The 21561-nt window shown below is 41.7% G+C and overlaps 1 protein-coding gene across 2 annotated transcripts in view; it reads left to right on the forward strand.

Moving 5' to 3' along the window:
• Positions 1-21561, forward strand: part of LOC121276975 (fibrillin-2) — a 401991-nt gene that overhangs the window by 118656 nt on the left and 261774 nt on the right. The window lies entirely within an intron of this gene.

A 21561-nucleotide genomic window follows, 5' to 3' on the forward strand; every position in this document is an offset into this window, starting at 1 on the left:
TTTGTACTTTTATTTCTTTTTTTGTGGAATAATAAATGGTCAGGGTTGAATTGTAGATACATACATATAGCCCTGAGTTGGTTCTGATCCAATACAGTTGGCACAATTATGAGTGTCCATACAATGCCAAAAGCAATGAAGTACCTCAGTAAGGGGTCCATAGATGCATCTGTTGTTTATCCCTGTTATTTTATTGTTTGAATCATAGACAGAAGTTGCTTTGCTCCATTCTTTAAGAGAGTTGGTTTAGTCAGTTTTCTGCATATTTAAGGATGTAATTTCTAATATATAAAAAATATGGTTCTGCCATTAGTGCAACATCACAATATATGTTTGCCTGGAGGAAAATAACTGGCAACATCTGATGTGAGAATGTACAGGTTACATAAATATTTATTTTAGAAATTAACATATCATGCATAAAAGAATGGAAAGATGGGGAAGTATTGTTATTGAGGGGTCCAGATGATATAAACTTTGAGTGTAAAATTCAAGCGCCTTCCATATAGTCACTTGAATATTGCTGAAAGAAGAAACAAGCTGTCAAAGTTTTTTGTCTTGCCTTCACCAGGACAGGCACAAGAATGCCAAAATTCAAAGGGAGCAACAATTTATATTGCATGGGAAAAGGGCACTGATTGGTTGGCAAGTTGACTCTGGTCGAGGTGTTGCTATTGCAAATGGAGTGTGCTAAGAATTACATTAACAACCATTTTCAGATTATCAGTTGAGCTCGCAATGTGACTCACTTACGCTTGCCAGAAGCTACGTATGTTCATATTAAGGGGCCTGTCCTCTGCAGGCAGAAGGAATATGTCTAGGCATTGCACCTTTTTTGAATTAAACAAAGCCATGGTTCCCTGGTGCATTCTCCATGGCAACACCTCAACCAATCCAATTAGCTTAGTTAATTTGTTTTAACAGATTCCAAACAGCTTGAGGAATTGGCTCAAATTATGTTCAGCAGTTTTTTTTGTTGAATTTGCTTAGTCCTGGTCATTTTTAGCAAGCAGTTTGTCCCGCTCAGGAACATCTGTCTTAAATCTTTGCAGAATGATATAGATCCATATAGATTCTGTGCATGTTGGGAAAAGGAAATAAGCTGCCGTGAAAGAATACATAGTATAACAGTCACAACTTACTTTCTACTTGCTTGAGACAGTTAAGTTACTAACTTCAATGAAATTTATGTTGTGTCATTGCATTGTTTATTTATTCATTTACTGCTTTTTAAAATTGATTGGGAATTAAGCTTTAGTCACAATCTAGTATTGTTCTACTGCCTTCTGAACTCTGTGAAGTCACATAATAACACCAGTAATCGCAAACAAAGTGAAGAGAGTTCTGAGCCCTCGTCATGCTGCAGAGTTATCTAGATAATAGGATAGTTGAAAGTATCAGCTTGCATATAGAGAACGATGCTGAACCCAAAAAAGTTAAGTAAAACTAGAGTAAACCAGTCCTTGCCGCCACAAAACAGAACAGTTGTGCTTTGAATGTTTTGTACTGTCCCACTTAGCAGATTATTGCAATTACTTACTGTGCTTCCTCATATCTGTTTTAGAACTATTGGGGGGATTTTATGGAGCCCAAAGAGTGGGAAACGTGGGAGTGCATGGTGAATCATTTAGGTGGAATGCAAAATTTCAGTTTCCCGGCGGCGGGTTGAGAAGCTGAGATAAAGGCACCATAACATTTGTGGCATGTCGAACATTACACTGGCTTGTCATAGATTCATACTTGTAACAAATTTGCATACCATGAATATCCATTAGCACAAAACTTTTTTAAAATTACGTCCTACCTTCAAGATAAAGTCAGCAGCACACAAGAATATCATGGCACCTAGTTCATGCTTGTTTCAAAGTGGTGTGCACCAGTCGATTTTGTGCAGTTGTGTGTAAGGTCACGGGATTTCCTGTTAACTTTATGGCACAAGAGAGGGTAATAGGAGAATAGCAGCTTGCATAGAGGCTTAAGACTGGCAAATGTGAGTTAGTGGTGAGGGGGGCATTGTGGAGTAGGGTCAAGGGCATGGAGGACTGAAGTGGGAAAGGTGTGGGGTCCTGGGTGTGATGTGGAGGGTGGTGGGAAGACAGTCAGACAAGGTAAGAAAATGAGAAATCCATAGAGCAGTGTCAGTACTGTCCAAATGTGTGTCCACCTCAGGGTGTTGGTTGGCAGAGTCTTTACAGGGCTTTGAGTTCACCGACAACATTTCAGTTAAACCTGCTGAGAGTGATCTCAGACAATGTCCTTCAAAATGCATAGAAAGGAGGGCCAGCTGAGCCTGCAAGTTCAGCCAGGTCCACACAGTGGCGAGTATAACACTGAACACTAACATGAACATTCAATAAAGACTGAACAAAAAAAAACACCACATTGTTCCTTCCACAATAAAGGAAAGATCCCCAACTCCCCTGTAACCAGCAATGCGTGCCCCAACTATGAGGAGTGCCAGTAACTTTAGCTCTTTGTCTAAGCTGGCCTTTTCAGATTCAAAAAACCTGTCTGAAGCTGCTATGCTGCAAAGTACACCTGTAAACTTTGTGGTGTGCTGACTGAAACTGTGTCATCTGCCTATAAGCACATTAAAGAGAAGCGATACAAAAAGTGTGTAACGGTAAGTTTGTAGTAAAGTTTTTCTACATTTTATATCAGCTGTCTTCGTTGGAATCTGTTGTTTACAAAATGAAACCGGGAGTGAGTTACAATACTACTTTCATAAATTATGACTGTACAATTCAAGGGTTATGGAGGGGGCAGGCAGGAAAGTAGAATCAAGGCCAAAAGTCAGATTAGCCATTAGGCAGAATTTTCTGCCAGTCGGGTGGGCGGGCCAGACCCAATCTCCTGTGGGCGGAGAGCCAATCCCCACTGCCATTTTACATGAGCGGGCCAATTAAGGCCCGCCCAGCGTGACATCCGGCGGGAAGCGCTATGCGCTTCCTGTGCAGGTTTGGGGGGGGGGGGTGGGATTCCTTAAAAGCGAGATTGCGCTCTTTCACGCATGCACACGAAAGAGCGCACATCTCCCTGAGGCAAAGTGCTGCCTCAGGGAGATCGCTTACACTTTTAAAAAGATTAAAAATAGAAAAAAATGTTCCCTCATGTCCCCCTCATGTGACAATGTCACATGAGTTGGGACATGTTCATAATTGACATAATAACTTTATTGAAAGTTAAAAAACCCTGCATGAACCCTCATCCCACCAGTGGATGAGGTTTCATGTTTTCTCTATTTGCCGCCAGTGCTCCTGGCCAACCCGCCAACCTTAAGGTTGGACGGGCAGGTCCTTTAATTGATTAAGGGTCCTGTTAATGGCCTCAATTGGCCCTTGACAGGTTGGTGGGCGTGTAGCTGATTTTGCTGTGTCCCTGCCTTCCTGAAAATTTAACTGTGGCGGGATGACGTTGGGAGTTCTGCCCGACGTCATCCTGCAACATTTTACGCATCGGCAAGCGGGCCCCGCCCCCTGCTCGCCGACGGCAAAATTCTGCCCATGATCTTGTTAAATGGCGGAGCAGGCTCAAAGGCCCAAATAGCCTGCTCCTCCTCCTTATTTCTTATATTCTAATGTTATGTTCAAACTCACCATCATAGCACATTTTTGAAAGAAAACCCCATATTGGCAATGCACATTTTTACAAAATTAATTATTGCAATGCTTAATAGTTGTTATTCAAAGTCATTTAGAGTCCAAAGAATAAAGATTTTTGTCTAGGGCTTTATTAATAGGGGCATAGAGTAACAGAGTAAGGAGGTTGTATTAAATTTGTATAAAACACTGGTTTGGCCTCAACTGGAGTATTGCATCTCATTCTGGGCACCGCACTTTAGGAAACATGAGAAGGCAGATAAGATTCATGGGAATGTTTCTGGGGTTGAGGAACTTTAGTCATGTAGATGGTTTAGAGAAGCTGTGACTGTTTTCCTTGGAGAAGAGAAGGTTAAGAGGAGAGTTTTAAGATATTTTTTCAAAGTTTTTTTATATTTTATATCAGCTGTCTTTGTCTCATGTGACAAAGTCACATGAGCAGGGACATGTTTTTAATTCAAGTGTAAAATTTTTATATGATTTTTATTTGCTTTAGGAAACCTCATCCGGCCCGTGGAAGAGGTTGAGGTTTCCTAAAAAATGTAAAGGCCTTTTTGCCTGCCTGCCAACCATTAGGTTGGACAGGTAGCGTAAATTTGAATTGAATTAACTTTTTAATGGCCTTAATAGGCCTTTTAATTGTCGGCGGATGCGTTGCCTACTATGGCACGTGCCTGCAGAAGGAAATATCGCGGGACTGCTGAATGACATTGGGACGCTTGCCCAACCTCATCGTGCGTCATTTTACACTCAGCCAGGTCATGCGCACACAAACCTACCGAGTGTAATTTTCTGCCCCTAGGGTTTTAAAAGAAGTGGTTGCAAAGATAGTGGATGCATTGGTGGTAATCTTCCAAAATTCCCTCAATTCTCGAAAGGTCCCAGTGGACTGGAAAACTGCAAATGTAACACCTCCGTTCAAGAAAGAAGGGAAACAGAAAACAGAAAATTTTAGGCCAACTAGCCTAAAATCTGTAATTGGGAAAATGCTAGAATCCATTACTGACAGGATAGCAGCAAGACATTTAGAAATCATAATACTATAAGGCAGAGTCAACATGGTTTTGTGAAAGGGAAATTGTGTTTGACAAATTTATTTGAGTTCATTGAGAATGTAGCAAGTAGGGTGGAAAAGGGGGAACCAATAGATGTAATGTTTTGCAGAAGAGTCATATTCAACTTGAAATGTTAACTCTGTTTCTCTCTCCACAGATGCTGCCAGAGCTGCTGAGTTTTTCCAGCATTTTCTGTTTTTGATAACAGTAAATGTACTGTATTTGGATTTCCAAAAGGCATTCGATAATGTGTTCATAAAAAGTTACTACACAAGAGCTCAAGGTGTTGGGGGTGATATATTGGCATGGATAGAGGATTGGCTAAAACAGGAATCAGAGTGTCGGGATAAATGGGTCATTTTCAGATTGGCAAACCTGAACTAGTGGAGTGCCACAGGGATTAGTGCTGGGGCCTCAACTATTTACAATCTATATTAATGTCTAGGATGAAGGGACTGATGGTATTGTAGCCAAATTTGTTAACGATTCAAAGAGAGGTAAGAAAGCAGGCTGTGAGTAGGATACAAAGAGTCTGCAAAGGGATATAGATACTATAAGTGGGTGGGGAAATAAAATTGGCAGATGGAGTATAATGTGGGAGGTGTTCCACTTTGGCAGGAAGAATAAAAAAGCCAGTATTATTTAAATGGGAGAAAAACTGCAAAATGCTGCGGCACAGAGGGATCTAGGTGTCTTCATACGTGAATAATAAAAGTTATCATGCAGATACAGCAAGTAATTAAGAAATAGAATGTTGGCTTTATTGCAAGAGGGATGGAGTATAAAAGTAGGGAAGTCTTGCTCCAACTGTACTCCTTACTTATGCAGGGAGATACTGCATTGGAAGTAGTTCAGAGAAGGTTCACTTGGCTGATTCCTGGGATGAAGGACTTGTCTTATGAGGAAAGATTGAGTAGGTTGGGCCTATACTTATTGGAGCTTAGAAGAACGAGAGGTGACCTTATTGAAACTTATAAGATTCTGAGGGGTCTTGACAGAGTAGATGCTGAGAGGTTGTTTCCCCTTGTGGGGGACTCTAGAACTAGGGGGCACAGTTTAAAATTAAGGGGTTTCCCATTTAACTGGGAGATGAGGATTAATTTCTGGATCATTGAATATATTCAAGGCTAAGTTAGACAGATTTTTGACCTACAAGGGAGTCAAGGATTATGGTGGGTTGGCAGGAAAGTGGAGTTAAGGCCACAATCAGATCAGTCATGATCTTATTGAATGGCAGAGCAGCTTCTAAGTGCCACATGGCCTACTCCTGCTCCTATTTCTTATGATCTTATGTTCTTTGTAGAGCTTGTGTGTAAATTGGCAGCCATGTTTCCTACATTGCAACAGTGACTACACTTCTTTAAAACGACTTCATTGGTTGTAAATCACTTTGTGATGTCCTGTGGCCATGAAAGGCACTATATAAATACAATTTTTCTAAAAAATATTCTCTTTCATATTTAGGCTGCTGTCCCATTGTGCTTCAGTCTACACCCTTTCACTGTTAGAAGATGAACTCTTTGACATTTTATTTTTGGGTTTGTTTAAAAATCCAGTTCACTATTTTAATAATTAAAGTATGTTTTCACATTTGAACACGAGCCTTCCCTTTATCAGTCACCTAGCTTGGGGCGAGGAAATAGGATTTGGTCGATGGAGGAGGTTGTGAGCAGTTGCTGTTCCAAACAGCTCATGCTGCATACCTTTTTCCAAAATACTATAAGGTCACATAAGCCTTTAACCATATTCAAAGATAGGTTAAGAAACATTGACAGATACAAGATAATCTTAGTTTATCTTTTTGCATAAAATTAGTTTGAAGTTGAATAGGTTTTTTCAGTAAACTGATCCTGGATTAAGTACCCTCTCTTTCACAGCTGAGATGTCAAAACCTTGTTTTTCTAGCTGGAGTTAAACATATATATCTCTAAAATCAGTGACATATGTGCTTGTTTTGATGATGGCGCCTAAAGAAATGACTCTGTTGACAAAAAAGTGCCTCTGCATGACAAGCAGAATTTAAAAGGGATATCCCCACTGAACCCTTAATGCAGTGTCATGAACCTTAATTTCCATTCCCATCTAAGGTAAAATGAGTACCAGCACTCTTCAAATAAGGGTCATTTGCAGAATAAACATTCCCATTGTCAAAGGTTGTTCCGTATTTGTTATCCTATATTAATCAACTAACACCCTTGCCTCAGTAGACAAATAAGTCATCCTTTCTTTAGCAGTTGTAATTTCACCTACATAGGGATCATAAATTGGAGTCTGTGGGAAAATGACCACTGACAACATATGCTCAAAAGGGTTTTTGGTCAATGAACGTGAACTAAATAAGTAAAACCTTTGCCTGATTACAGGCACAGTTTTTGTTAAAACTTCATGAATAAATATTGGCCTTGCTATCTGCATGTCATAGAAAATTATGGAGCTTAATTCCCAGCTTACCAGGGCATCACAAAAAACTTGACGGCCAGTTGAGTATTTCTAAATATAGTCCCTGTTGCAATGTAGCAAATAATTTGCACATAGAATACCACAAGTCACAGGACTAAATGATCAGGTAATCTTTTTCAGTCGTGTTAATTGAGGAATAAATGTTGACCAGCATGTTCTGTTCTAGAAAAGCAGGTGATGAAGGATAGGACTTTAGCCAAATTTTACAAATTTTTATAAGCTTGTATTCAAAGAGATATACATTCCAAACCTGCATTCCTAACCCACACCCCAGTGTTTCAATCTGTTTTTATTTATAGGAGCACAAGTGAATCCCCAGTAAATGCCCACAACCTGCAAACAATGAAACACAATTAATATACAGAATACAAGGAGAACGCCCCTGCTTTTCTCCAATTAATGCCTTTGTGTTTTTATACCTACCTGAAAGAGCAGAAATGTCTCATCTGAAACATGGCACTGTTGACAGTGCAGCACTCAATACTTCACTAAAATGTCAGCCTAAATTTTGTGCTCAAATCTCTGGTGTGCTGTTTAAACCTGCAACTCTATGGCTCAGAGGTGAGAATGCTGCCACTGAACCAAATTTGTCACCGATGTGTGTCTGATTTTCTTTCAGCTAAGGCACCTTCCTGATGAAATGTTCCTTTCAGGCTGTCAATGTAACTCCCACAGATTCTCCAGGACACCGAAGATTCCAGCAACGAGGCACATCATTAGGTTTCTTTAAGTGCCTTTCTGTTTGGGTGCTCCCTAACACAGAGAGAAAATTGTGATAGGAAGCCCTCTCCAACCTTCTTATAATATCTACTCCATGGAGGCAGACCAAGTTATTTTATTTTGGTGGAAGTGCCAGAAATCTTGGGGCGGCATTGTAGGGCAGACACATGATATGCTGATACCTTGCTCCTATTTACTCTTTGCGGCACCTTCTAATGGAGTATTTTCCAGGAGCGATGAAAAAGAAAGTTTGCCCTAAGCTGTCACCAGGCGAAAGCCTGTTCCCAAACAGTAGCCTGTCTTTTGTCTTCTCAAAGGTCCACCAACCTGGCCTGCTAATTTTGTGCACATCGAAGTTAATGGGTGGAAAATTGCAAGTTGACGAGTGCCCAAGTAGAAAACCCCTAGTTTCAAGAATTCACTTTTTTTCTTTTTACCCCTATGGTTCGGAAAACAGAGGCTTCAATTAATATTTTATGCATTATACAAATGTAAGCATAGAAATGCATTTGCAATAGCAGAAATGAAAAGAATTTTATTTGCTGTGTGCAAGCAGGACATCAGGGAAATTCAGAACTTAAGCAAGGCTATTAGCTGTGTACGTTCTTCCCAAGGAAAATAAAGTATCAGATTTAGAAAAAAGAATATTGTCAGAATCTGGGCAGCACAATAGTTGAGCTGCCTTTTAATTTCAGTTACCTGGGTTGGAATTGGAATCAAACTCTGGCTTATGATTAAATGAAAGCCTGCTTTCTCTATTAACTGTAAGGGCTCCAACTGAAATGAACTCAGCTCCAAGAAGGTGGGAGTCCACAGCACGGAATTGTTGATAAATTTGGCATATTGGCAGCCTCACTCAGAAAGGCCATAGTGATAAGTGGTGTGAAAATGGAATAATTCACATTGGCAGTGTGGGTTGCCCTTTTGAGATTTGGGCTAAACCACATTGTTGAAGTAGAGCAGAGAGGGATTATTATTAGCACTGTCAGAGGCATTCCTCACATAGAAGTAATTTAAAGGGATCATTATACTCATGTGAAAGAGGGAGCATCTTGCAAAGTTAACATGATTATTTAGTAAAAAATGATTTCAGTTATGGCATATTTGAATCAACATCAGCTGAAATCAATTAGCTTTCATCCCCAAGGCCAGAGAGTGGGACAAAATCAATGGGAAGGGCATGAAATTTGTGAACTTCTAAATTGTCAGTACCTGATTCTGGGTGTGAAAATGGTAGCAGCATCAGTTGAGTGCCATGAAAAGGAGAGACAGCAGGAGGAAGAGCTGATTGCACCGAACAGTGGCCACGATCAAGAATGCAATGAAGCCAGCAGAGCACTTCTGCTTTTCCTGACTTCATGTGATTAAAAAAAAATTACTAAATCTCACCTTTTCAACGACACCCAATTTCAACCTGCTTCAGGTGAAGCTGAGCATGCCCAGTTCCTGCTCTACTCCTGCAGATGTTATTTTCCTGAAGGGCTGTAGGCCCCTCATTTGCAGTCATAGGTGGCTTAATGCCTATTTCAGACAGCCACCAAGGTTGACTAAAAAATTCTCCATCCCAGGTTTGGGTTGTACATCTTTGAAATATCTTTGCACAGTATGCTGGCCACCAAAATTGGCCTCAGTGCTCCAGATTGGTGCTTATATGAGGACTAGACACCATCTGTGTTTCTCTCAAAGGCCATTATTCATGTGTGAGATTTAAGGGCCAGAATTACAAGTTACATGCCAGCTCTGCCAAATTCTGTCCTCATGCAACCTGTGCACTTCTATTAGGGCTCACTAGGTAGTGATCTGTCTAATCTTCCTCTGACTAACTTGAGGTCTTTGAGCCTCTTCAATCGTATCACTACTACCACCCTTACTGAGAACAGCTAATTCGGAACAAAAACAAAAATACCTGAAAAAACTCAGCAGGTCTGACAGCATCTGCGGAGAGGAATACATTGACGTTTCGAATCCGTATGACAGCTAATTCGGTGCTGGCCTGGGATTGAAATCCAGCTTTTCTTGTTCCATATAACTGAGAAAAGTTGATGGGCTATCAAGGGAAATTTGGAATCAGATTTAACCTAAGGTGGTATTTTTATTTTAAATAAATAATTGCAGTACTTTTCTCTACACATCTTTATCAGTGGTTTTCTTGATGTGACTTTTTTATGCCTTTGAATCTTAGCACTGAGGGAAACAGGTGACTAAATGGTTAAAGGGAAATATTAGAAGCTAAAAGGTCTCCATGCTTTCAAGTAAAATTAAATCATTGACAGATTAGACATTTTTAGTGCTGTGTAATTGAACGCAGCAGTATGATTACAAGGACCTTTGACTTTACTGACAATTTGTAGCATTTTCAAGACGATGAGAGGGAAGTGTATACTATAGTTGAGTCTGCCCAAGTTTAACCTCTCAAGCCTTGCAACTGACAAATTAAAAGTTACAGTACAATTCGAATAATGCTAATGAACACAACATTCTACAAAAAAACTTATGGAAAACCTTTTAAATGATGTCATAGCTTCCAAGTTACAAATCTTGTACATTAACAACTTTCTTCAGATTAAGTGACTGTTGCTCTGCCTGTGTGAAGAATGATGCTCATGATAATCATATTTCATGCTTTGAAACATTACAAAGGTGGAGAAAGGATATCACAACAAGTTGCATTTAACCTTTAACTTAGCAAAATACCACAAAGTGCTCTCTGGGTGAAGGAAGGAAGGTTGAATGAACGCAGAGCAAGAGTTAGGGGAAGTGACAGCAGGCGGAGATGAAGAGATAAATTTTGATTGAGACGTTGTAAGTGCTGAAAGATAAAGTTAGGCGGAGAGCATTAAAAAGAAAATCCTAGTGTTTAGGAGCATGATGTTGAGACCTTACCATTGATGTGATTGCATATAGCCCCCTCACTTTAAAGGGCCTTGTAATGCTATACTCCCCAAGATCCCCATGCCTGTCCAGAAGAATGATTCATTCTGCAGTATTGGTTCCATGGAAACCCTACATTACCTTTGTCAAGTGGCTACTTTTCTTGTGTTATAATAGACAGCAGACCAGGATTTTCTCTTTTTGTGACCTCTGGCTCAGTCCAGTCTTGGCTGAAGCTTGGCCTGTCACTAAGATGTGCCTTGGTCCTAGTCAGTTTTCTACGGTCAGTCTATTTTGTATGCTTTTGTAGGCTCCCCAGTTTCCACCTTAGTGTCCCTTGGAATCAGCTATAGATTGGTGAGGCATGTTCTGGTCACTGATGCAACCTTAGGCTGAGGTCAACTAAAAATTTGCTTTGACATCCTTTTTGAACAAAACATGAGTTAGTGTAAAATTTCTGACCCTACAATTGATTGTAAGGCTTTTCCAATTGCTAATTTTTTATTTCCCCCCGCCCCCCCCCCCACGCCAATACACTGCTCATAGCAAAGGCGAAAGCTGTTCATGCCTGACTGTAATATGCCCACTGGTATTTATGCCAATATTGTATGCCCAATGCCATTTCTGGTGAAAAATTCTATGCTATCTGTGCTCCTCTAATTCTGGCCTTTTGTGCATCCCCAATTTTAATTGCTTCACCATTAGTGGCCATGCCTTCAGTTGCCTAGACCCCTGGCTCTGGAATTTCCATGCTACACCTCTCTGCCTCACTTTCCACCTTTAAATCCAACACTTTGCCCAAGCTTTTGGTCATCTGATGTCATATTTCCTTATGTGGCTCTGTGTCACACTTTCTTTATTATAGTAAGTTATTTTTGATATTGAGGCTAATTGTAGTGTCTTCTCTAATATCAAGCTAAAATAAGCTAACTCCATCCCGATCAAGGTTTAACCTTGACATAGTCCTGGACTGTATGTCTCAGTACTGCATTTTATAATATATTATCCGTTGACCAAGCAGGAGAGATTTCTGTTTATCACATGGGTAAAAAAGATATCATCAAAGAGATTCTGAACAAAGGGAGAATCAAAAACCTGCTGAACTAAGTTATCTTCAATAAAAGCAAAATACTGTGGATGCTGGAAATCTGAAACAAAAACAAAAACACCTGGAAAAACTCAGCAGGTCTGACAGCATCTGCGGAGAGGAATACAGTTGATGTTTCGAGTCCGTTCTGATGATGAGTCACACGGACTCGAAATGTCAACTGTATTCCTCTCCGCAGATGCTGTCAGACCTGCTGAGTTTTTCCAGGTATTTTTGTTTTTGTTTAAGTTATTTTCAAGTAAGGTGAGCTCCTATCTGCCAGTTCTTCTACAGGCAGCTTAATTGTTTATACAATGGGAAAACACTTTGGGTCCAATTAACTATTGCCAAAGCATTAAGAGAATCTTTGAACTGGGAATCATTTTGGATGATACAAATAAGAGGGAGGAATGAGAAGCAGTGGGTGGGGTAGAGGATCACGCAGGTTATTCAACTTGCCCTGAAGCTGCTGGGAGATGATGGTTGCTAATTTCAACCTGCTTTCCTAAGTAGGTGGCAAAGACATTAGCCCAAAAGCCAATGAAGCCCTCTTTTACACATGAATAACAAGTCCCAACTACTTGACAGTCTGAGCAGGAAAGCATATAGCTTTGTAACTAGGTGAATGGTATCTGGGGCCAGAAGAAACTTAAACAAGATTATGTTAAACTTTTGCTTTTATCTTTTGTTAAACTTCCTTTATAGAGTGTAGGTGATCTTAATTCTCAGAGACCGAGAATTATAATTGACACAATCCCACGTTAAATCCAACACCTTTGTTGAAAATTTTAAACAAAACATTTTCAATGAAATCATACAGTGGTCAACCCGAGATGACTGTAGGTAGCTTCAGAGTGATCTTTGTCCAAAATCTTCCTGCTTGGTTCACTGGGACTCTTCCCTCAATATATATATTTTCTGACATCTTTCTGGAGCCCCCCCTTTGTATGGACCTTTTTCAGGGGTTTATATACAGAGCACAGTTTTGAAAAACTCATGCACAACCTCTTCTGCATGTGATTGGTTAGTTGCTTGCAAGATCGGCTGTTGGTTGGTTGGCTTATTCCAAATTGACTTCCATTGGCTTAGCCATATAAGCACTTCTTCCTGTTCCTCTGTAATTACCTGTTTGGCTTCAATCAGTTTGCTGTGAAAAACTGTTCTACTCAATTTCAATGTAAGTTGTCCTATTCAGCTTAGCAGTGTCACTACCATTAACAAATATTAATGTATTTAACAAATCTCACACCTATCCGATTTATGTCAGTTTGCTTTGATGAACTGTGGTATTTCAATGGAAATAGTTCTATTCTATTCAGCATTCTATTCCATTGACAGGTATCAATATAATTAGCAGGTATTGCACCCAGCCAATTTCCACACTACGAACACCAAACTTGTAGTCAGTTATTGACCCTCTCCTTATAGGGGCCAGCAGTGTTAAAATAAATTTCAAAGTTTCATTGCCTAGTTTCTACTCTAACTCATTATTTTTTAGGAGCCCACATCTGTGAATCTCTTTTCAACTTGTGTTTATATAATGACCCAGAACTTCTGATCTCCGGGAGGTCGTATCTGGGAAGTCCCCACACAAGGACTGCATGGCAAATACCCATTGGAAGTTTGAACTTCCCAGGAAATTGCCCTGTGCAGGGAACCATCCAATACTCCTATTTAAATTGGAGATTTTGGATAGTTCTGACTCTCTTAGCAGAATAGTAACCATAAATATTAGAAGAATTAAAACCACTTCTCCATTTCTAGCTCCTGGGTAACTATACTACTGACCACCCCTCACCCCACCCCCAACTATGTCCCTGACCTCCAATTACCCTCCTGACCCCCTGCCATGGAAATAGGAGCAGGAGTAGGCCATTCAGCCCCTCGAGTCTGCTCCGCCATTCAATATGATCATGGCTGACACTCTATCTCAATGCCATGCTTTCATTCACTCCCCATACCCCTCCATGCCTTTAGAATCCAGAAATCTATCTCTTTCCTTCTTATATTCAGTGACGTGGCTTCCAAACCTTCTGTGGTAGAGAATTTCATAAGTTCATCACCCTCTCAGTGAAGAAGTTTTTCCTCATCTCAGCCCTAAATGATCTACCCTGTATACTGAGACTGTAACCCCTTGTTCTAGACACCCCAGCCAGATGAAGCATCATCCCTGCATCCAGTCTGTCCATGCCTGTCAGAATTTTATACGTTTCAATGAGACCTCCTTTCATTCTTCTAAACTCCAGTGAATACAGGCCTAGTTAGCCCAATCTCGCCTCATACAACAATCCTGCCATCCCAGGAATCAGTTGGGTGAACCTTTGCTGCACTCCCTCTATGGCAAGTATATCCTTTCTTAGGTAAGGAGACCAAAACTAGACGCAATACCCCAGGTGTGGTCTCACCAAGGTCCTGTACAGCTGCAGTAAGAGATCCTCGCTCCTGTACTCAAATCCTTTTGCAACGAAGGCCAACATACCATTTGTCTTCGTAACTGCTTGCCGCACCTACATGCTTGCTTTCAGTGATTGGTGTACAAGGACACCCAGGTCCCTTTGTACATCAACATTTCCCAATCTATCACCATTTAAATAATAGCCTGCCATGCTGTTTTCCATACTGAAGTAGATAATTTCACACTTATCCAAGTTATACTGCATCTGCCATGTATTTGTCCACTCACTCAACCTGTCTAAATTACACTGAAACCTCTTAACAGCCTCCTCGTCACTCACATTCGCACCAAGTTTCGTGTTGTCAGCAAACTTGGAAATATTACATTTGGTTCCCTCGTCCAAATCATTGATATATGTTGTGAATAGCTGGGACCCAAGCACGGATCCCTGCAGTACCCCACTAGTCACCACCTGCCACTCCGAAAAAGACCCGTTTATTCCTACTCCCTGTTCCCTGTGTGCTAGCCAATTCTCAATTCATGCCAATATATTATCCCCAATCCCATGTGCTTTAACTTTGCATACTAACCTCTTACATGGGACTTCATCAAAAGCTTTCTACAAATCCAAATACACCACATCCACTGGTTCTCCCTTATCTAATCTGCTAGCTACATCCTCAAAAAACTTCAGTAAGTTTGTCAAACATGATTTCCATTTCATAAGTCCATGTTGGCTTTGTCTAACTCCCTGCCCTCCCAATCCCCCGACTATCCCCCCGCCCCACTGACTACCCCCCCCCGACTAATCCCCTGACCCCTGACTACCCTCCCGATCTTCTGACTAGTGCCATAAAAAGGGGGTGTGACTTCAATTCCCCCAACACTGCTGCCGTGCACTGAAGAGTCCCAGAAGACGGTACGCTGCACATTTCTTAGCAGGCCTGAGTCGGAAGGTTGGGTGAGAAATGTGCAGCCCTTGACTAAGGAAAGTAAAAAGGAGTGGAGTGGCAATCTGGCTGAGATTGCCACCCCTTGAAGGAGGGATTTTAGCACAAGGATGAGCAGTTTAAACTTGTCTAACCAGTTGCTAAATCTCTCCTTCCTGAAGAAAACATTGAGAGCAAAATTGGTCTTGGGTGGTCGTGCAAAATAGACGATGTTGAATCAGTAGATAATTTTTCAAACTGCATAACTTTCTTTTCCCTTGAGTATAGGGTGTAAAATGGGCTGTGGGTTCACTCTCATCTGCTTTGTACTATCAGCAAAGACATATTCCACTCATTTCATGGTGCTTATCTATACCGCTGGCTGTCACTCATGTACATTGCAAATTTGTTACATTCATCAAGATCATTTTTGAATATTTTGAACTACAGAGGCCTGGGCAGTGAACCATGGTGAAACCCGCTGGTCACAGTTATCCAATTAGAATTACAATGGTTGATCGCTGCCCACCGCTGCCGATTATCCAGCCAAGAGCAAGAGCTTTCATTTTTTTGCACAGGTCACATCAAACACTTTCTAAAAATCAAGATAAATATAACTGCTATCAGATTACCTTCATTCATCAACTCTTTCAAGTTTTCAAAGAACTTCAAAACAGTTGTTCAGTGTGTTCTGCCTTTCATAGACCTGGAATTATTGTCTTCCCTCCTTTTAAATGTGGTTGAATTGCTTTTATATGGAAATAAAGAAAGGGTGACATAATTTAAGTGTACATTACTTTATACTTTGCCATTTTTATTGGCCATGTTTCTTTGAAGTTGAAATGCAGTTACTGCATTTGAGGCACCGATACATATATTTTGTATAGAAGGTCTCACAAGTTGTAACTAATTACTCCGAAGTAAAATCCACCTGTTTTGTAGCAGATTTCTGAAGAATTATTTTATCATAACACCATAAAATATTCCCCATCCTAAGCAAAGATGTATGGAGACTGTTCAAGTAAACGCAGGGTGGAATTTTACACAGGTGGTAGCTCCACCTCCGGCATAAAAGCTGGGAGTCAGCCCACCTCTGTTTTGCTAGGATGCCACAAGCCAATTTTACGGCCGTCAAGATGTTAGTCGGTTCAGGCAAGACTTCTGACCTCATACGGAGAAGAAGTTTAATCTCTGAGAGCTGTCAGACAAGCAAATCGCTGACAGCTCTGTGGTCCCAACAGTGCCACCAGGGCTAATGGCTACTGCTGGGACTGCAGGTAGTCCCCAAGAATGATTATTGCTGGAGCTGAACAGCTAAACACCTGGATATGTAGGATGGGGTTGGGGGGGGCGGGTGGTGGTGGGTGGTAGAGAGGAGAATGGAGGGATTTCACCAGGGCTAATCTGTCCTTCTCCCTCCGTCTGTCCTCTCTAAGCTATTCTTTTCAACCAGTCTATGGTAATGAGTTCCACATTTTCACCACTCTGGGTAAAGAAATTTCTTCTGTATTCCTTATTTGATTTCTTGGTGGCTATTTTATATTGATGGCTTCTGCCGCAAAAGTGGAAACATCCTTGAGGCAGGTAGGAGGAGCTGGCAAAATTCCTGGCTCGACCCACTCACCTCAGGAAAATGTGCTCACAAAAGTGGGATCTTCACTACTGGGGGCCATGTGTGAGATAGATTCAAGTCAGCCAACATGGGAAGAAGTGTGGAGGCAGCCACAGTGGCTGTTGGGTTCAGAGGGGGGCTGTTTAGAAGGCCCACCTCGGTGCTGTGGGACTTTGTCCCAGTGAAAAAAAGCACAAAAGTCCATCAGCCCTCACCCCTCCTTCACCCTCTAAAAGCTCCCCATGTCCCATCAATGCCACTGTATGCCCCCCCCCCACCCCACCCCACCCAATGTGAAATCTTCCACCCACCCGTATTGCGGCTTGGCTGAGAGCCCAGACAGCTAATACAATTCAAGAACACCTGCTCCCCCAGAGGACACTGACTGACAGCTCAGGCTCTCTGATCTATAGTCAATTTCACAATGTTTGTTGACACAAGTTAAGTAGTTTCAATGGTTTGAGGTTTGTGTTTTTTGAAACTTCAAAGGTCCTGGATGATTGACACTCTTATTAGCTTGGTCCAGACTTTTTCTTGAGCATAGGAGAAAGTGATAAATGGCTTACATTTTTTCAAAGATTTTGTTTTTACATATCCTACTGTACACTGTGTTCATTGGTTCTAGAAGGTGTACACTGGCTCAATGGGCATGGAAGTGCCACAGCTTGGCTTAGGGGCATGAGGAGACATAGGGGATGGGTGGAAGGGAAGAGCTCAGCATAAGAGGCATGAGGGGCCTGAGGTAGTAGGTGGAAGGGCATAGCTTGACATTGGAGGCATGAGAGGACATAATGGGTGGGCGGAAGGGCAGGGCTTGGCATAGGGGGCATGAAGGGCCTGAGGGGGTGTAATGGCACCAGGGAGCATGAGGTGGACCTTTTGAACTTAACTTCTAAAAGATCCCCTCTTGCACACTAGGGTTCATGACTCCTCCGAGGGAACGTGAGCCATGACTTTTTAAAAACCTGGCTGGGCTTCATAAGATTGCGCAGAAGTAGGACATGCTTATCCCTACAATGGCCAGGTCAGGAATGCAGGTTTCAGGCTTCTGACAGAAAGCAGCCTGCACCCTTTAAAGGCATTTTCAAAAATTAGGCAGCCCTGGAATGGGGTTGGGAACCCCGGAATCAGGGCCCCACCTGCCATTTTTAAAGGACCCCCGAGTCAACTTGACTCGGTGAAATCAAGGCCATTCTATCCCAGGGTTGAAAAAAAATATTTTGGAGGGCTCTTTTTGAGAAAACAAACTGACTTGGCTTAATTCTGTCAAGGGCTACTTTTTGATTTTCGGGGACTACTTTTTGGTTTTCGGGGGCGTCCTTTTCATTTTCATTAACTCGGTCTCAGTCATTCAAAGCAGTTAACAAGACAAGTTCAGGATGCCCTTTTTCCTTAGTTCTTTGGTATATTTTCTCAAATTTCAATTCGAAATCAATTCCCAATTTACAGCTAAGCATTTCCTTGGACCTCTTCCTGCCACCCTACCCCCACCCACACCCCACCCCCCAACCACTCTTGCCCCACCCCAGAAATTCATCACCAATTTTGTGCCTTTAATATTTAGATTCTCCCCTTCATAAATGTTGAGCATAGGTGCATTGTAAATCGCAAGCCCATGAAACTTATAAACAAGACCATTCTTGAGTTGTCAGCTATTTATTGCCTGTGCCAGCTTTTCTGAAGCAGTTGGTCAGCTTTTACTAACTTTCAAGTTTGGTGTTAACTGATAAAGAGATTGTTTGCTTTGGTCTCTGCCTCCATCTGTCTTTCTCTCTCTCAAATCTTTTTTTTCCCTCTTCAGAAGACAGTAAACTACTTCTCTAGCCCTCTGAATACATCCTTGAATTCCAAAGTGGCTTCAGTGAAATTCTGCTGAATGTGTTCTCTCATACTTGGCTTCTCCTCCTCAGCCTCCTGGCTCTGGAGGATGACCATGGATTGAAGCGATTGATGGGTCAGCCGAAATTCAGCTGCGTGGTGGCGGTGGGCCCGGCCAGGATGACTGCTCCTCGGCATCAAGTCACAGGTTCGCTCCGCCCCCCCCCCCCCAACCCTTGCTGTTCTTCCAATCATAGATTCTGTCTCTGGAGGAGCAGTAAGAGCGGGAGGGAAGGAACCTGTCATTGGCGGAGCTGGAGCAGTGAGCATGGAAGAGTCAGAATCTGTGATTGGAGGAACAGCTCCTCACACACTCTCCCACACTCACTACTTCTCCAGTCAAAATACACAGACCTTCCTTTCAATGTTTTGAACTTTTTGTCCCTATTTTTGTTTTTTCCCCGGGTTGTTTGTGAGGTTTTGAGGGCAGATTCGCCCACTGTCTAATTTGAATCCTGGTCTACCCTAAGCAGTACTCCAAGTGTGGTCTAAACAAGTTTGTTAGAGGTTTTGCATAACTTATTTACTTTTCAATTTTATCCTTTTAGAAATAAAGGCCAGTGTTTGGTTTGCCTTTTTATGGCCTTGTTAACCTGTGTTGCCACTTTTAGTGAGTAGTGTATTTGTACTCCCAGTTCCCTTTGCTAATTTTCTAAATTTTTATTTTTTCTTTTATTTTTCTTGCCAAAACATAATACCTCACATTATCTATGTTGAAATTCATTCGTCAATTATATGCCCATTCTGCAAATTTGTTAACATCATTATTGTAATTTGTTGCAGTCCTCCTTAGCAGAACTGAAAGCGTGTGCCACTTCCACTCTTTTTTCTTGTTTCCTGCACTATTAAAATGAAAATTTAAAGTACTGGCAGACTGCAGAGGAAACACATGTGATTCCGCATCACGGAATGCGTTTCTGTAGTGAAATCCGCCATCAGTTGACAATTCTGCAGCAACAGGTGGGCTGTAGATGAGTCTCCTGGTCAAACTGAGAGGCTGTTCATCACGGCCACAAATTTCCTACCAAACCCCATTTCCATTAACATAAGACTTATTAAGAATACAAAGGTGGCACGAGCGTTTTTCAAATTTAAACTTCACTTGCAAATAATTCACATTACATTGATTTCACTTTATTCATATGTGCATAGTTGTTATTTGTTGAGATTAGCTTAGTCAGAGAGCTAAATATACTGGCAGCCCTCCGCATCTTGAATACTATGTGCAGTTTTGGTCTCCTTATTTAAGGAAGGATATAAGTGCACTGGAGGCACTTCAGATGAGATTTATTAGATTGGTACTTGGAATGAGTGGGTTGTCTTATGAGGAAAGGCTGGACAGACTGGGCTTGTTTCCACTGGAGTTTAGAAGAGTGAGGGGTGACTTGATTGAAGTATATAAGACCCTGAATGGCCTTGACAAGGTGGACGTGGAAAGAATGTTTCCTCTTGTGGGTGAGTCCAAAACTAGGGGCCACTGTTTTAAAATTAGGGATCACCCTCACAGGACAGAGATAAGGAGAATTTACTTCTCTGAGAGGTTTGTGTGACTTTGGAACTCTGCCTCAGAAGGCGGTGGAGGTGGGATCACTGAATATTTTTAAGGCGGAGGTAGATAGATTGTAGTTAAGCAAGGGAATCAAAGGTTATTGGGGGATAGATGGGAATGTGGGAACTCGAAACACAGACAGATCAGCCATGATCTTATTGAATGGTGGAGCAGGCTCGAGGGGCCGAATGGCCGACTTCTCCTCCTATTTTGTATGTTTGTATGGTTGGCACGCACTGATGATTACAGGAGAGTTAGGGACATTTCCTTTACTCTGGAAGAAACAATGTTGTGTTTTTTGATTCATTCTTTATTGAGTGTTCATGTTAGCGTCCAGTGATATAATCAACATTCTGTGGGACTTGCTGAATTTGCAGGCTCAGCTGGCCCTCTCTTCAATGCACTGTAAAGGACATTGTCCGAGATCACTCCCAGCGGGGATAATTCAAATGTTGTAGTGAACTCAAAGCCCTGTAAGGTCTCTGCCAAACAACACCCTGAGATGGATACACATTTGGACAGGCCTCTCATTTTCATACCTTGACTGAATGCCCCCACCACACCCAAGACGCCAGCCCCTTCCTTCTTCCACTCCTCCATGCCCCTGACCCCACCATCTGCATTCACTTGGATCCCTCTTCCACTCCTCCATGTCCTGACTGCACTCCACACCCCAGCCCCCAAACCACTGTCTGGGAAACCCATTGACCTCAGATGCAACTGCACAAAACTCACTGGTGCACACCACCTTTAAACAAATATGAGCTGAGTGTGACAAGGTTCTGATGCACTGCTGATTTTATCTTTATCTTTATTAAGAAAAGCTTTATGTTAATGAGTATTCATTGCATACAAATATATTACAAGTACAAACCCGCCCAATGCTGGCATGGGGTCCAACACGCTGTAAACATGCCGCTGACTTTATCTCTGCATCTCAGCTCGCCGTCAGGAAATCAAAATTTCCATCCCACCCAATTCAGCCACGCCATGATTTCCACTTTTGCAGGCTCCATAAAATCCCCCTCCATGGCTGGTGCAATATTAAAGGATGCAAGCAAATAAGATTTCCAAGTTCAGTTGCCTGCTTGTGTTTAATTAGCAGTTCTCACGGGCAATGGTGAAATGCTGCAGTTAGCTTCAGTGATTTCAGGTCATTAAGGGTAAAAACTAAACAGTGTTCCAAGTCAGGAAAGCCCTATAGTGACCCCTGCTGTGCATGTGTGAATTTTGGACAAATTAGAGAACAAATTACTGTTTACCCAGTTTAGTAGATTAATGGGCTCAGACCAAATGAATAAAACTAGTTCACACCGACACTGCAAAGTGGGCTCATGGTGAATCAGCAGCTGATTTTTTTCACCATGCCCAATCTTCTTTTCACTGAAGCTCACAGAATGATGGTT

The sequence above is a fragment of the Carcharodon carcharias genome, chromosome 4 (genome assembly GCF_017639515.1).
Source record: "Carcharodon carcharias isolate sCarCar2 chromosome 4, sCarCar2.pri, whole genome shotgun sequence".
Lineage (NCBI taxonomy): Eukaryota > Metazoa > Chordata > Chondrichthyes > Lamniformes > Lamnidae > Carcharodon > Carcharodon carcharias.